The sequence below is a fragment of the Hylobates moloch genome, unplaced genomic scaffold (genome assembly GCF_009828535.3).
Source record: "Hylobates moloch isolate HMO894 unplaced genomic scaffold, HMol_V3 SCAFFOLD_1, whole genome shotgun sequence".
In the NCBI taxonomy this organism is placed as follows: Eukaryota; Metazoa; Chordata; class Mammalia; order Primates; family Hylobatidae; genus Hylobates; species Hylobates moloch.
Window position 1 is genome coordinate 45,050,226 of NW_026652276.1, and position 14,866 is coordinate 45,065,091.

Genomic DNA, 14,866 nt, shown 5'->3' on the forward strand with positions numbered 1-14,866 from the left:
AGCAACAGCCAATTATTCACAATAGGGAGAAATGACAACCAATTAGAAAAGTGGGGGAGGATGGGAAAAATGATAAATGCATAAAGGAGCTGAAAAATTACATTAAAGATTCTGGAGTGATTTTAGCATTTTAAAAGACACTGAGAGCATCCTTGAAATACAGAATGTTCACAATGGCAACCCTTAGTCATCTGCAAAATGTCCTTATAATTTTCTCAAGATGATAAGGAAGAATGCTACTATACATTTTAAGATGTCTACCTAAAATAGCTAAAATAAAAAGATTTCCATGTTTATTCAGGCTAAACCTTTATTCATTCATTCATCTAATATTTAATGAATGCCTTGATATGGCATTGTTCTAGGTGCTGAGAATATGTTACAGAGCAAAACAGACAAAACCCCTGTCCTCTTGGATATTAATCTTGAAGACTGGGCTTTTCAGAGAAAGTAATTCTCCATGACCTGAGAGGGTCAAACTTTTTGCCTTTATTATTTTTAATAGACTGTGTAGGTCATGTTTCTATATTGTGAATAGAAGATTAAATGGAAGAGATTATTTCTCAGATGCTCAAAACTGACTCTATGAATGTCATAAAACACATTGAAAGCCTCTGAGGTGCTTGACTTACTTAGAGTATTTCATTTTTCATCACAACAGGTCGTAGGAAGTGCAGTTTGTTTTTGCTGGTGGGGAAATGGCAGAATAGAAAGGTGCAATGACTTGCCTGAAGTTATACAGAGTTTAGTGACACTCCTGCATGCCCATACTAGATGATTTCCCATTTCCAAGGTCAAGTCTCTTGGTTAGGGACTGTCATTCAGTTCGTGTAAAGAAAAAGGGAGGAAAATGCCAAAATTTTAAATATAAAAGGTGAAAAATGGAGTGACTTAATGTTTGTGTAATTAGTCCTAAAATGAATGCCTCATCTGTGGTTTTCTGGGTCAGACAGCAGACTTGAGATCTGTTTGTATATTAGTGGCTTAACTGGCTGTCTTAAGGATGTAATTTCAACTGTAATTTTCCATTTTTCCTCCTTTCTTCTGGCATCCTTATATAAAGTTGTTAGCTGTTATTTGAGGCTTTCTAAAAATTATCAAAATGAAGTAGCTACTGAGCTTTTATTTTGGTCCTTAATCAGAAAGTACTGAAAATGATGGTTCTTGGTGGCGAATTCTTTAGACAGTCTTCACCTCCAGTTGAACCCCTGAAAGACTATGAGTTCCAGCCTGGCCAGGCGGCTACCACTCCTCCAATAGGTTCTACTTGCACGAGCAATCATTTTCCTATGAAAGCACAACGCCTTCATGTACAGCTTTCCTTTTACCTGGTATTCAGTTTGTGACATTCTGCTTGGAGAGTGAGCATTTGATTTATTATTTTTACTGAAGGTCATTTTTATATAGGGCTATGTCATTATGCCTTACATTTTAGCCCTTGGAGGATGTGACAAAATGCTTTTACTACTCGATTTCAATTTGTGAAAACATAGGTTTTTCAGATTAGAACTCTTATGTGATACTGCTAATAAAGCCAAAGGGTTGAAATATTATTAAAAACATTCCTTTTTGTCTCTCTTTTTAATATCATGGAATTATGTGCTTTTTCAAGTGTTAAAGGAAAGTGATACCCATTGGTTTGCAGTATTTTCATGGTAACATTTAATATGCTTTGTTCCTAAATGGTCTCAATTATAATACTCTCTGCATATGAGAAACCCTACACTTAGGAGATAGAGAATCATGAAACAAAATGCTCTGTCATTTTTATTAGACAAGGCGGAGACAGTAAAGAAAAAAAAAGAGGTAGCCCATGACTTCATTTTTAAAAAGCTGTTACTGGCCGGGCGTGCTGGCTCACACCTGTAATCCCAGCACTTTGGGAGGCTGAGACAGGCAGATCACTTGAGGTCAGGAGTTCGAGACCAGCCTGGCCAACATGGTGAAACCCTGTCTGTACTAAAAATTCAAAAAATTAGCTGGTGCTGTGACGCACCTCTATAGTCCCAGCTATTCGGGAGGCTGAGGCAGGAGAATCACGTGAACCCAGGAGGCAGAGGTTGCAGTGAGCTGAGATCATGCCACTGCACTTCAGCCTGGGTGACAGAGCAAGACTCTGTCTCCCCACCAAAAAAAAAAAAAAAAAAAAAAAGAAAGAAAAAAAACGCTGTTACTTAAGGAAGTATATTAGCATTTCTCTGTCTAAAATAAGAAAAAGCTACCTGGCATGTGGAATGGGCTCATGATGTCTTTGCACTTATTTGAATTTTTGGCTAGAGTGGGATTTGGGGTTGATGTTGGACAGAATATTTCTATGAGGACTGAATTCTGTGGGAGGTTTACTGGGTTTTCTTAGTGTGCCCAAGATGCTGCTGACTCTTTTACTGTCCTTGTCATTGAGCCAACTATCGTTTTTATTTTGTAAATGGCAATGACCATTAAAAATTGAGAACTTTTGGTGTCTTTTAAAAGAAAACCATATAATTTTTAAGGAGCCTATGAAAGCTGACCTGGTAACTTTGCCCTAAGTATTTTGTCCATTTTGTCTGGGATATAGAGTCATGGGTTTTGATTTCTTGAACTTGGGAAATGTTATTTTCTAATCACCCTCAGCAGTCTGGAAAAGGTTAAGGAAAGGTTCCCATATTATAAATGATGTGAAGGATTCTAGTGCCCAGGAGCATCCTGCCATCTCTGACTAGAGACAGAGATGGGGAAGACAAGACTAGCCCTTTACTGGATGGGTGCTAGAGCCGGAGACTTTCTCCTTCTGTGAGGATGCCGTGAGGGAAAGGGAGGAAATCTACCCCATGTTATGAACTATTTATTGCAGCTCTGACTTCAAGGATTGTGAAAAATGATACTAAAAACTCAAAAAGATTGATGCTATCATCAAAATCTGACAGTGCATGCTGAAAACATGCTGGGAAATTCCCTTCAAGAAATCCAGGGTGCTTTCTGCTTAAGGAATGGCTATCAAAACAAAAGATAGCAGTTGAATTCAAAGTGCTTCAAGAGAGGTATTAGTTGGGATACTTATTTGGTCAAAATTAGAACACAGAAGTTTATTTTACTCTCATCTATAATGGTCTGAGCATAAACAAACCGAGACTGAGAAGATGACTCCATGATGTTGGGGATAAAGTTTTCTTTTATTATTATGCCATCTGTACCACATAGCTTCTATCTTTCAGCTAAGATAGTTGCTCCACCTTCTATCACTATGGGAAAAGGAAGTAGGAAAGAGGAGGGCAGCCTCCTTTCTTTTCCTTTTCCTCTTTTTTTTTCTTTTTAAAATAAGAAACATGATCTCACTATGTTGCCCAGGCTGGTCTCAAGCCCCTAGGCTCGAGTGATCCTCCTGCCTCAGCCTCAGGCGTAGCTGGGACTACAGATGCATACTACTGTACCGGGCTTCTAGCCTCCTTTCCTTTTAAGAACATGACCTGGAAGTTGAAAACATCTTATTCCATTAGCCAGAATCAATCACATAATTAATTTTCTACAAGACAGGCTAGGAAATGTAATCTTTAGGGAGGCAGCCATGTGCCTAGCTAAGGCTTCTGTTACTATAGAGGAAAGAGAAGATGGACACTGGGGAGACAGCTAGGAGCCTCTGCTACACTGGAATAGTGACATTTGCCCTTCAGTGTTCCTGTACTGCTGTGGCTTTCAGGCAAATTCAAACTTGATATAACACCGTTTTTTTTCTTTTTCTTATTAATACAGTATTTGTCTTTCCTCTGTCAAACCCTGAGCCAACCATGTTCCCCAGCCACCTGGGGAGGTACAGGAAAAGAAACATACAGGGCTGACGAGACATGGGGGAAAGAAATATGGGAGGTGGAGACAGCTGCTTCACATGGGGAAGAGGATGAGAAAGGCCACCATCAGGCAAAAGAGCCCCATGGCTTCCTAGAGGGTAAAGCCTAGAATGGCGTAGGAGAAGAGCTGTTGTTTCAGAGAAGGGTTCCTGGCATAACCAATGATGAGGCTCCCAAACACAGTCGCAATCCCAGCCCCAGAGCCCACCACCCCAACTGTGGTGGCCCCAGCCCCAGTGAACTTAGCTGTTGTGTCGATGTCCCTTGAAATGGTGCTGGTTTCGAAGCTGCGGCCAGGGACAAGTGAGGTAAGGGGACGTGAGACTGCCAAGCTGCTGAGTTTCTCACCTGTCAGTGTCTCTGGTTATTTCAGCACCACTGCAGGTGGAGGATGGCTTAGCAGCTGTGAGGCGCTCTTGACCAAGGAGGGAGTGGAGACAAACTTGGAGCAGGTGTACATTTTCAGGGGGTGAGGGGCTGTGGCAGGAGAGCTGCGCCCAGTGCAGGGAAGACACAACACCTTTTAAAGAGGCATTATTATTCACAGACAGCACCAGAGCATATCATGCAATATTTATATCTTGCTTAATATATTATTTAGATATCCATGTTAGGAAAGTAAATTTTGAATGTATTGTTAAAGTTTTTTTTTTTTTTTTTTGAAAAAGAATCTCACTGTGTTTCCCAGGCTGGAGTGCAGTGGCGTGATCTCGGCTTACTGCAACCTCTGCCTCCTGGGTTAAAGTGATTCTCCTGTCCAAGCCTCCCAAGTAACTGGAATTACAGGTGTGTTCCACCATGCCCTGCTAATTTTTTATATTTTTATTAGAGACGGGGTTTCACCATATTGGCCAGATTGGTCTTGAACTCCTGGCCTCAAGTGATCCACCCGCCTCGGTCTCCCAAAGTGCTGGGATTACAGGCATAAGCCACCATGCCTGGCCTGTCAATCTTAACTTAAAAGCAACTGTAGTTTCTTCAAACATTCTTCTGTGGAAAGAATGCACTCATTTTGGTAGGTTGAAATTTTTACATGGAATTTCCATTAGCACAAATCAATATGCCTTAAAATGAGAAAAGGCTTCAGAAAGGGTACCCACTAGGGGGTAGGTCAAAATTGTTCATTCTGGATGGGAATTTGATTCTGGAGTTGTCAGTGGTCAGTAAATAGAGTGTTCACTTCATGATGTTGACTCTAGGAATGGAGCCAAAACACTACAACCTCATTTATAACTTCCCCACCTCTGTGGGGAATCATATTAGTAAGTAATTTTAGAGCCTGGGTTCTAAGATAATTTTATTAAAATAAAAAGATGTCTCTTGTTTCTCTACAGGAAGATACTGCCAGAAAGCTCTGCCATTTATTCTTTCTGGCTACTTCCTGTCTGGATTTTGTTTATTGCTCTCTGCCCAGAGTGCTCTATCAGAGGGAACTACCGTATGGCTAGGAAGATTTGTTTGTATAACAGTGTGCGAATATTTTGTCCTGGCTGGTAGGAAGTAAGCTGTTTCTCATAGACTCTTATTGTAAAGCCTAGCACATATCATACATTATAGATTTTTAGTTGTGATTTCTAGTTGCATGTGAATTTGCATTTTGCCCTCGGTTTTTCTCTTATCCCATCACACAGAAGAGATGATTTCGAGGTGTGAGTTTTTTTCAGATCCTGTTTTCTTCATAAGGATGAACTAGACTTGCAGGCTGTCTCTTCTGGCCATCACTGCGGTTAGCAGGCCCTGTCTCTTGTTTGATATGAGACAAATGTTCTTGTTGTCTTAGTAGTATAACGTCTCAAGCATGGTTCTGATTTTTTGTTTAGCAACGAAAAGTCTCAGATTCTCTAGGGTCCCTTGTTATCACTCCTTAAACACTTTTCAGAAGGCTCAGCAGTAATAACAGTTACTATGGAAGAAGACAGGGTGTGTACAGTCATCAAAGCTTTATCTTTGGCGTACAGACTTATGTTTTTAGAAAAGAAAACAATTAGAAGAGAAACATTTTTTTTAAAGAAAAGATTGTCTGTCTTTTTTTCTTCTTCTTTTTTTTTTTGGTTGGCAAAAAAGCATTTGATGAACTTCCCTTTAAAAAATTGTTTGGTTCAGGTCTCGATTTCTAGGAAAAGTAGTCACCATTTTTCAGGTGAGGCCACTGATGAGTGATTTTGCTCAAACTCATATAAGATAGTATAGCCTATGTTCTTTATTGGACCACATTCTTTTCTTTCTTTCTTTTTTCCCCCTCAAATTAACAGGCACACTCATGGGAATCCCACACAAATGTGAAACTCCTGAATCACATTCTTTTCAATGAGTTATAGCAAGTGACTCTATTTATAGATGACCAAAAGGTGGTTATATGCCCCAGGAGATACATTAGCATTTTAGATAAAGTAAGAACCTAGAGAAGGCAGGCTCCCTCTACAGCAAGTCCTTCCTGCTGGGGCCTGGTCTTATTCATCATGGTGTCTCTAGTGCCAAGCTCAGCACCTGCACGTTGGAGTCTGTGGCATATACTTGTTGGCTGTTGAATTAGTGACTATGAATTGGAGGACGACAGTTTAACAAAAAGGAGAAAAGATTTGAAAGTGAAGTTTTCTCAGGCAGCCTAAGGAGGGTTGGATCAGCTTAGATGCAGAAGGGAAAGAGATTATCTGCAGAAGTCCAGGCAATCATGGTGGGCTAGACAAGAGGAACCTAGATCGGGGGAATTTGACAAGGACCTGTGTCAAAACTGGATTTTTAACTCCCATATCTTCCAAGTACCTTTGTTTTTGTTTCTTAGGTTTACAAAGTTATTCTTAAGGTTGAATCTGTTCCTATGTTGTGTTCTTAGTGTTTAGCTCTGGGAGGGGGGACACAGATGTATATAAGTGCACAGGAACTACTCAGGGGAGGCCCCTGGTAAGAGCTGCAATGCTGGACTCAATGGCCCAAACTTGCATCCCTGGGTCCAGAGTCCTGGGACCATCCTGCTTTTCATGTTTACTCACCCAGTTCATTAATCTTCCTGGACAATAAAAACTTACATTATTGCCTTTGTAGGAGGACTGTGCTTAAGGCTGCTTTACCTAGTCTTTAAGAGCCTAGAAGGAAACTTGGCAATGTCTTCCTGTCCAGGCTGCAAGGTTTGGTAGGTGGTTGAGACCTGAATAATGGAATCCCTGGCTTCTTAGTGTGTTGGAAGTTCTTCAGAACTCCCAGAGCACTTCATGAATATCTACTCAGAGCAAGCATTACATTTCTATCCTACAGAAAGAGATACTGAAACAAAACAAGAAGAAACATTTTGAAACACCATTTAGAAGAAAATGGAGCAATCACTGATCATTAGGGAAATGCCAGTCAAAACCACAAATGAGATACCACTTCATACTCATCAGGGTGACTATCTGAAAACCAGAAACAGCAAATGTTGGTGAGGATGTGGGGAAATTGAAGACCTTGTGCGTTGCTGTTGGGAATGTAAAATGGTGCAGCTGCCATGAAAAACTGTGTGGTGGTTTCTCAAAAAGTTATATATAGAAATACCATTTGATCTAGCAATCCTACTTCTGGTTATATATCCAAAAGAATTGAAAGCAGAGAGGTGAACAGATATTAGTACATTCATGTTCATAGCAGCATTATCCACAATAACCAAAAGATGGAAACAACTCAAATGTCCAATGACATATTAATTGATAAACAAAATGTGATATATATATATATATATATATGAATATTATTCAGCCTTAAAAAGGAAGGAAATTCTGGCCTAGTACAGAATTCCCAAAGTAATCCCAGCACTTCGGGAGGCCTAGGTGGGTGGATCACTTGAGGTCAGGAGTTCGAGACCAGCCTGGCCAACATGGTGAAACCCGTCTCTACTAAAAATCCAAAAAAAAAAAAAAAAAAAAAAAAGATTAGCCGAGTATGGTGGCACATGCCTGTAATCACAGCTACTTGGGAGGCTGAGGCAGGAGAACTGCTTGAACCTGGGGCAGTGGTTGCGGGGAGTCAAGATCGCACCACTGTACTCCAGCCTGGGTGACAGAGCAAGACTCCATCTCAAAAATAAATGAATAAATAAATAAATAAAAATAAAAAATAAAAAAGAAGGAAATTCTGACACATGCTACAACATAGCTGAACTTGAAGATATTATGCTAAGTGAAATAAGCCAGATGCAATAACAACTGTTATATGATTTTCATTTATATAAGGTACCTAGAGTATTCAAATTCAGAGGGACAGAAAAGTAGAATAGTGGTTACCAGGGATAAAGGGAGGAGGCAATGGGAAGTTATTGTTTAATTGGCATGGAGTTTCAGTATGGGATGGGGAAAAATTTCTGGAGATGAATGATGGTAATGGTTGTATAATAATGTGAATGTACTTAATCCCAGTGAACTGTACACTTAAAGATGGTTAAAATGGTAAATTAAAAAATTTTATTTTTTGTGGGTACATAGTAGGTGTATATATTTGTGGGGTACATGAAATGTTTTGTTACATGCATGTAATATGAAATAAGTACATCATGGAGAATGGGGTATTCATCCCCTCAAGCATTTATCCTTTGTGTTACAACAATCCAGTTATACTCGTTTAGTTATAAAATGGTAAATTTTATGTATACTTTACACAATAAAAAATTTGTGCAAAAATATTTAATTGTTTTAAGATACTAAATAAAAGAAAAAGGAACCGAAGAAAGTCATGATTGTTTTTTTCCCGAAGTTTTATAATAATCACTAAAAAGCTGACTGTTACTGTCTGTTGATTCTTTTAATCAAGTAAAAACAAAAAAACTGTGTTTCTGTGTGCTTTTAATTTGTTTTTTAAAGAATACCTCTTAAAAACTATTGTCATACCAAACTGAACTGGTAAGTATTTAGCTTTCCCAGGTGGGTCTACATGGTACTCACATTTGTCCCACTGACTTCCTTTGCAAAATGATCTGAAAGAGAGCTAATCATCCTGACTATAAAGAAATCCCACACAGTGATAGCTGCCACCTCCAAGAGAGTCCTGGAGTCTGCTTAAGCTCAGGCATCTGAAATTTTAAACACTAAACCTTTGTGAGGAGAGTGCTTTCTTCTTGGGGATTGGATTGGTGTTTTCACCTATTCTTCCATTTTTTTTTTTTGAAGATGAGCTGCTTGTAGGTTTGGAGACATCAGCTGACTTCTCTCTGTTCTGTACCTCCTGAGGCACCCAAAGCATGAATACAGTTTTTTCTCCTTCCTCTCTCTTTATAGACTTTGTCTTTGATCTGTGATCTATGAGAAGCCTGAAGCCCCCTTACAGGACAGTTTATGATTTATTGAGAGTACATGGAAGTCCTGGACTAGGGTGATGTGGCTGCCTCAAATTGCATAGGAGCAATTAGCTTAGGATACGAGCTTCTTGACTTGTTTATACACAGGGCCTTACATCCTCCTCTTTTTGTATGCCATTTTCTGAAACACCAAGGTCTTTGTTTTAAATCTGTTCTAAGGGGGATTAATGTATTTGTATATGCATGAAGCCTTCTTGGGAAAGAATCTTAGAAGTGTATTTTTTAAAAACTCGAGCCTGAAAAGTAGATGTTTAACTTCAGGTTCATGACATTTTTTTTCCTGTCCATCTGTCTCAATTTGATTTATTTCGTGGTGTAAAGACAAATGCACATTGGTTTTGTTACTTTGATGTAGATAACTTGTGTTCAAGTTGTCTTTTGGCTCTGCCGTGCTTACATTTACTTTTTATAAAGCTGTTAGCATATGGAGAACATCTAAATTTTGGAGCATTAAAGTTGAAAGGTCTTTCAAAGACACATAGTCAGAAACACATCATAGAACAGCAGGAATCTTTTGTACTCATGCTCCTGACAGTTAGGGATCTAGTCTTAACTGTTGTCAAGTTTAGACACCTAGTGATTTAGAAACGAGCCTGGCGGTCCACTGTTGGACAGTCACTAGAAACTAGTTCATTATCTGAAATCTTTCCCTTTTTAATTTCTTAGGTCTTAGTGTTCTGCCATCTAGAGCATTAAATGAAAGTGGTATGAATCCAATGATACTATAAGCTTTGAAAAGAGGCTCAAATTACAGATCAATCACACATATTCTCACAAACCATATATACAAAAGACAGCCCCTGTTAAGAAAGTATAAATTCAGAGTATCTTAAGAATCCCCTCCAAACAATTTTCTAAAGTTAGACCAGATAGATTAAGATTCCTTATTTTTAAACTGCACCCAGGCATTACTCTTTTCAAAGGCTCCTGCGATGTACAGCACAGATGCGTGATTAAACATTTCTTTATTTGGTGAACGTCTTACATGAAGCGCAGGGTCCTTCCTGCTCTGGCTTTCATTATCTGACTCCAGGAGCGTCGTTGCCTTTGTCAGGGCTCCAGCCCTACTGGCTCTGGCTGGCTTGTCCTGGCCGCTGTGTAGCTGCCTTCGATGGAGCAGCCTGGCTGGGGAAACCCAGGGGGCCGCCTCTTACCACACTGTCAGTGGCAACAGCAAAGCATGTAACAGCCTGGAAAAAAGGAAGTTCAAAGGCAGGCCTGTAGTTCTTCTTTTTGTTTTGGGGCCATAACTTACAATTTACAGATTCTCAATTCCAAAACTATGACGTTTAATGCAAGTCATGTTAGGTTTATTCCTTCTTGCTAGATAAGAAGGGGTACCTAGCTTATATTCAAATAGGAGCTTGCATGGTTGTTAATTTGGTTTTTCTTTCAGAGTTGGGGTGTGCCCACAGCAAGTGATTTACCTCTTGGTGAATAAGGCCCCAGGCTGCTCTACTGTGCCTGCCTTTTTTTGTCACTTAGCTTGTGTTTCTCACATGAACGTTCTGTGTATGCTGAGGTGACTACTCAGGGAGCTGAGCTTCCAAATGATTGGAGCCCAGTCCCAGGAAGCGTAACCCCACAGACAGGGCTCTGCGAGGAACAGGCAGCATTCCCATCCTACCTCTGGTGTCTGCTTCTCTCTGAGTGTCTTCTTCATTCCTTCCTTTTCTAAAGACCGCCTTTCCGACTTCTTGGACCATAGTCGTGGAATATATGGCTACAGGTTCAGCCAAAGAGAGACCGACACTCACTCTTCATCTCCTTCTCACATTCTCTGGACAGGGAATCTCCTTGACTGCCCTGAGCTGAGTACTTCTCTGGTTCAGTTAACTATTGTCTTGGGCCTCAGGGCAGCACCTTGGACAAATAGCTCTTATGAACTTGATTTGTAGATGTGTTTCACTGATGGAAGGGGAGCATTTTGGAAAAGGCAGTTAATCTGACAGGTGTGCACCCCTCTGGGTACATGATGAAGTGCCACAGTACAACTAGTACATACGCCTAGAGTATCAATTTTCCCCTTAGTTTTAGAAGAAACATGATTTTGATGTTAAAGCAAATATATATATATGTGTGTGTGTGTGTGTGTGTGTATGTATGTGTGTCTATACACACATATACACACACAGTAAGGTGGAACATACTCCTAGAGTATCAGTTTCCCCCCTACTTTTAGAAGAAACATGATTTTAATATTAAAGCAAATATATGTATCTGTGTGTGTATGTGTGTATGATGTATGTATGTGTGTCTATACACATATACACACACTAAGGTGGAACATTTGCAAGAATTTTAAAGATAACCATAAGGGAGAATAATTAATTTTGTATTTAAGGGATGCTCCTCTGCTGTTAGGACACTTTGGTAGGATAGTTCAGAAAGTACTGACATTTCTGGCCAATTACAGGCTGGAGTTGGAAGTTTTGTTTTGTTTTGTTTTTTTAAGACGGAGCCTCTCTGCATCGCCCCGGCTGGAGTGTAGTGGCGCTTTCTCAGCTCACTGCAGCCTCTGCCTCCCAGGTTCTCCTGCCTCAGCCTCCTGAGCAGCTGGGATTACAGGCAGCCACCGCCGGCCCAGCTAATTTTTGTATTTTTAGTAGAGATGGGGTTTCGCCATGTTGGCCAGGCTGGTCTCAAACTCCTGACCTCAGGTGATCTGCCCACCTTGGCCTCCCAAAGTGCTGGGATTATAGGCATAAGCCACCGTGCCTGGTCTTGGAGTTGAAAGTTTAACATGAAACCATGTTGAGTTATTGAGTACTTTTGCTTGTTTTAGTTACGTGAGGCCAGAAGATTCGCTGCTTGTGTATTACAGAATTGTGTACAGAATATTCCCATTGTGGGTGGCTGGGCTAAGAAACATTAGTGTAATCTTTCAAGAACCCTGTGCAGGTTATGAGTGTGTTTCTGGAATGAGGCAGAATAATGAAATTTAGCCAGTGTTGGTTGGAGGCATCAGTGGGCTTGTAAATAGTTAACTCTTTCACTTGCAGGCCACATAGAGTCGCCTGTCTGTATCTCCTCATAGCCTACTTCACATAGTGTGACTTTGTTTTTCTGGGCCACAGAAAGAAGACAAAACTAACTGCAGTGCTTTCTCTTTACCTAGGTGAGATTCCAGCAGAAGTACTTTTCTGTGATTTAAACACCTACATGGGAATATCTTGGAGAGTTAGGAAAGAATTGACTTATGGAGATGTCTACATTAATATCTTTCTGGTCTCAAGTTCTTACAGGTTTCTTTTTATATATATATTCTACATATATATGGAATAAATATATATAGCATAATTCATATTAGCAGAATAATGCCGAAATCAACATTATTGAAGACATTATTAAACCACCTACTATTTTTATTGACATGCGTGGAATATGTATGTATGTGTGTGTGTGTAGATAATATATAGCAGTAGGATAATATGGACATTGACATTATTGAATACATTAATAAACTATCCACTATGTTTATTGATATCCTAGAATAAGATTCTAATAATCTTAATAACTGAGATAATGTCAGCCTCCTAACTGACAGTAAGAAGAATTCAAAAGCCATCAGTAGATAAATTGGGAATGCCACCAGGTTTTTTAATGACCCCTTTTTAATTTTCTCTGAAGTATAAAAATCATTTCCTCAAGACGTTAAAGAAATGCTTGAAAAAATAAAATTACTCATGGTTGTACCATCGTTATACAGGAGCTGTTGTTTTGACTTTTATTTTTCTAAATAAACAAAACCACTATCACAGCAACAAAATCTTTGTAATAGGACTAAGAATTCCTGAATACTTCAGGGAACATCCTGAGGATCAATTAGACTTATGAGTATTGATAGTGGATGCCACGTGATCTGTGCCTATGGTCAGCTTACAAAGAGCTTTTAAAGCAGGTACTATAAAAAGTCAAAAACATTTGTTTCTGGCCTCTACTCTTTCTTAGGTAAAGCATTAATTAAGGGTGTAAACTATCTTTCAAAAACTCTTTTCAAAGCACTGCGGGAGTAAATACAGGTCTTTTGCCTAGCAGCATTTAAAAATCAATATAAATATTAGTCTTGTGGTTCTTATAAAGATTTAGTTTAAAAAGAGAATTTTGCAGCTAAAATATTTGAAAACTTGGGGAATATTTAAAAAATACAGTGGCTCACGCCTGGTGTGAGACAGGCTGAGGTGGGCGGATCACGAGGTCAGGAGATCAAGACCATCCTGGTTATACACGGTGAAACCCCGTCTCTACTAAAAATACAAAAAATTAGCCGGGCGTGGTGGCGGGCGCCTGTAGTCCCAGCTACTCGGGAGGCTGAGGCAGGAGAATGGCGTGAACCCGGGAGGCGGAGCTTGCAGTGAGCTGAGATCGCGCCACTGCACTCCAGCCTGGGCGACAGAGCAAGACTCTGACTCCGTCTAAAAAAAAAAAAAAATATATATATATATATATATTCAGGATGCAACCCTAAGGATTTTGATTTGTTAGACCTTTGGCGGGGTGGGGCCGGGGGGAGCAGGAATCTGTATTTTAAGTTTCTCTTAGGGATTCTGGTTTGGGAAAAAATATTTAGGTAACAGAAATAGATAACAGGCAGAGTGGTGGAGTCCAAAAGTGTTTGTATACCAATGCCTGTTCTTTTTTTTGCTGAAAGATTAAATAGTTTTAGTGTATGTGTTATTTTAAGGAGTTTTTTCCTATTTAAGCAAAACAAAATCTGAAGATACTGCTTTATTCCCCCTCTGATTTTGTACTTAGCAATTTTAGGATAAAGGCACAAAAGATATTTTATCATGGCTATTATTCCCATACTGAAAGAATAATCCTTTATTTGGAGAGTGTAGTTGATTATGAAAACAAGGACTGATGCATAAATGTTAATATTACTCTTAGAATTTTCAAATATAGCAGCCCTAGTATGTCTTTTGAAGAAAAAAACTAAGCAGTGGAAACATTCTTTTTCATATTTTTATAGCTAAGATTGACATTTATGCCTCAGTTGTTGAAATTTAGGAGGTTGAGGAAACAAGCTGGAATTTGGGTCCGCCCAAGTGTAAGTCTAGATGAACCAGTCATTCAGTCTGCATTCAGTTTGCAGAAATAAAATTAAGCCAACTTTGTTTTGAAATATGTGAATCACAACAGCACCAAGATCCAGAAAGATTAATGGGCAAAGAGTAAGAACAGATTTTTCACAGGAGGAAATACTTGCAAGCATGCCTGTAGAAAAACACTCCGCTCCAAATCAAAGAAATGGAAGGAAAAAAATAATGAGAAACCATTTTATGGCTATTAAACTAGTATAAATATAAATAAAACAAAGCTGATGTGATCTCAGAAAACGAGTATATTCTTACATTTCTGGCAGCAATGTTAATTAGTTCAGTTCTTTTGGAGAACGCATTGGCAGTGGATGTAAAAAGTCACACAATTGTCCAGACTCTTTGACCTAGTAACCCACTCCCTGGAATTTATTCTAAAGAAAAAAAAAAAAGCTGTAAGAACAAAGATATTTATTGTGCTGTTATTTCTGATGGTGACAAATGAGAAAGAATTTGGATGGACAACAACAGACAAATAAAATATGGAATGTTTTTAAGCTACTCAAAAACATAGGAAGACAGTGTAAACAAATAAAAAGGTTTGGAAAAAAGCATAGTAAAATGTAAATACGTGTATTATAATAAAATATATAAAAGACCTATCAAGAAATAAACATCTTTGT

General features: G+C 39.1%; 1 protein-coding gene and 1 pseudogene across 4 annotated transcripts in view; one reads left to right on the forward strand and one right to left on the reverse strand.

The window, feature by feature from the left end:
* Positions 1–14,866, forward strand: part of ANKRD44 (ankyrin repeat domain 44) — a 324,166-nt gene that overhangs the window by 44,727 nt on the left and 264,573 nt on the right. The window lies entirely within an intron of this gene.
* On the reverse strand, positions 3,859–4,377 carry LOC116810505 (ATP synthase F(0) complex subunit C2, mitochondrial-like; annotated as a pseudogene).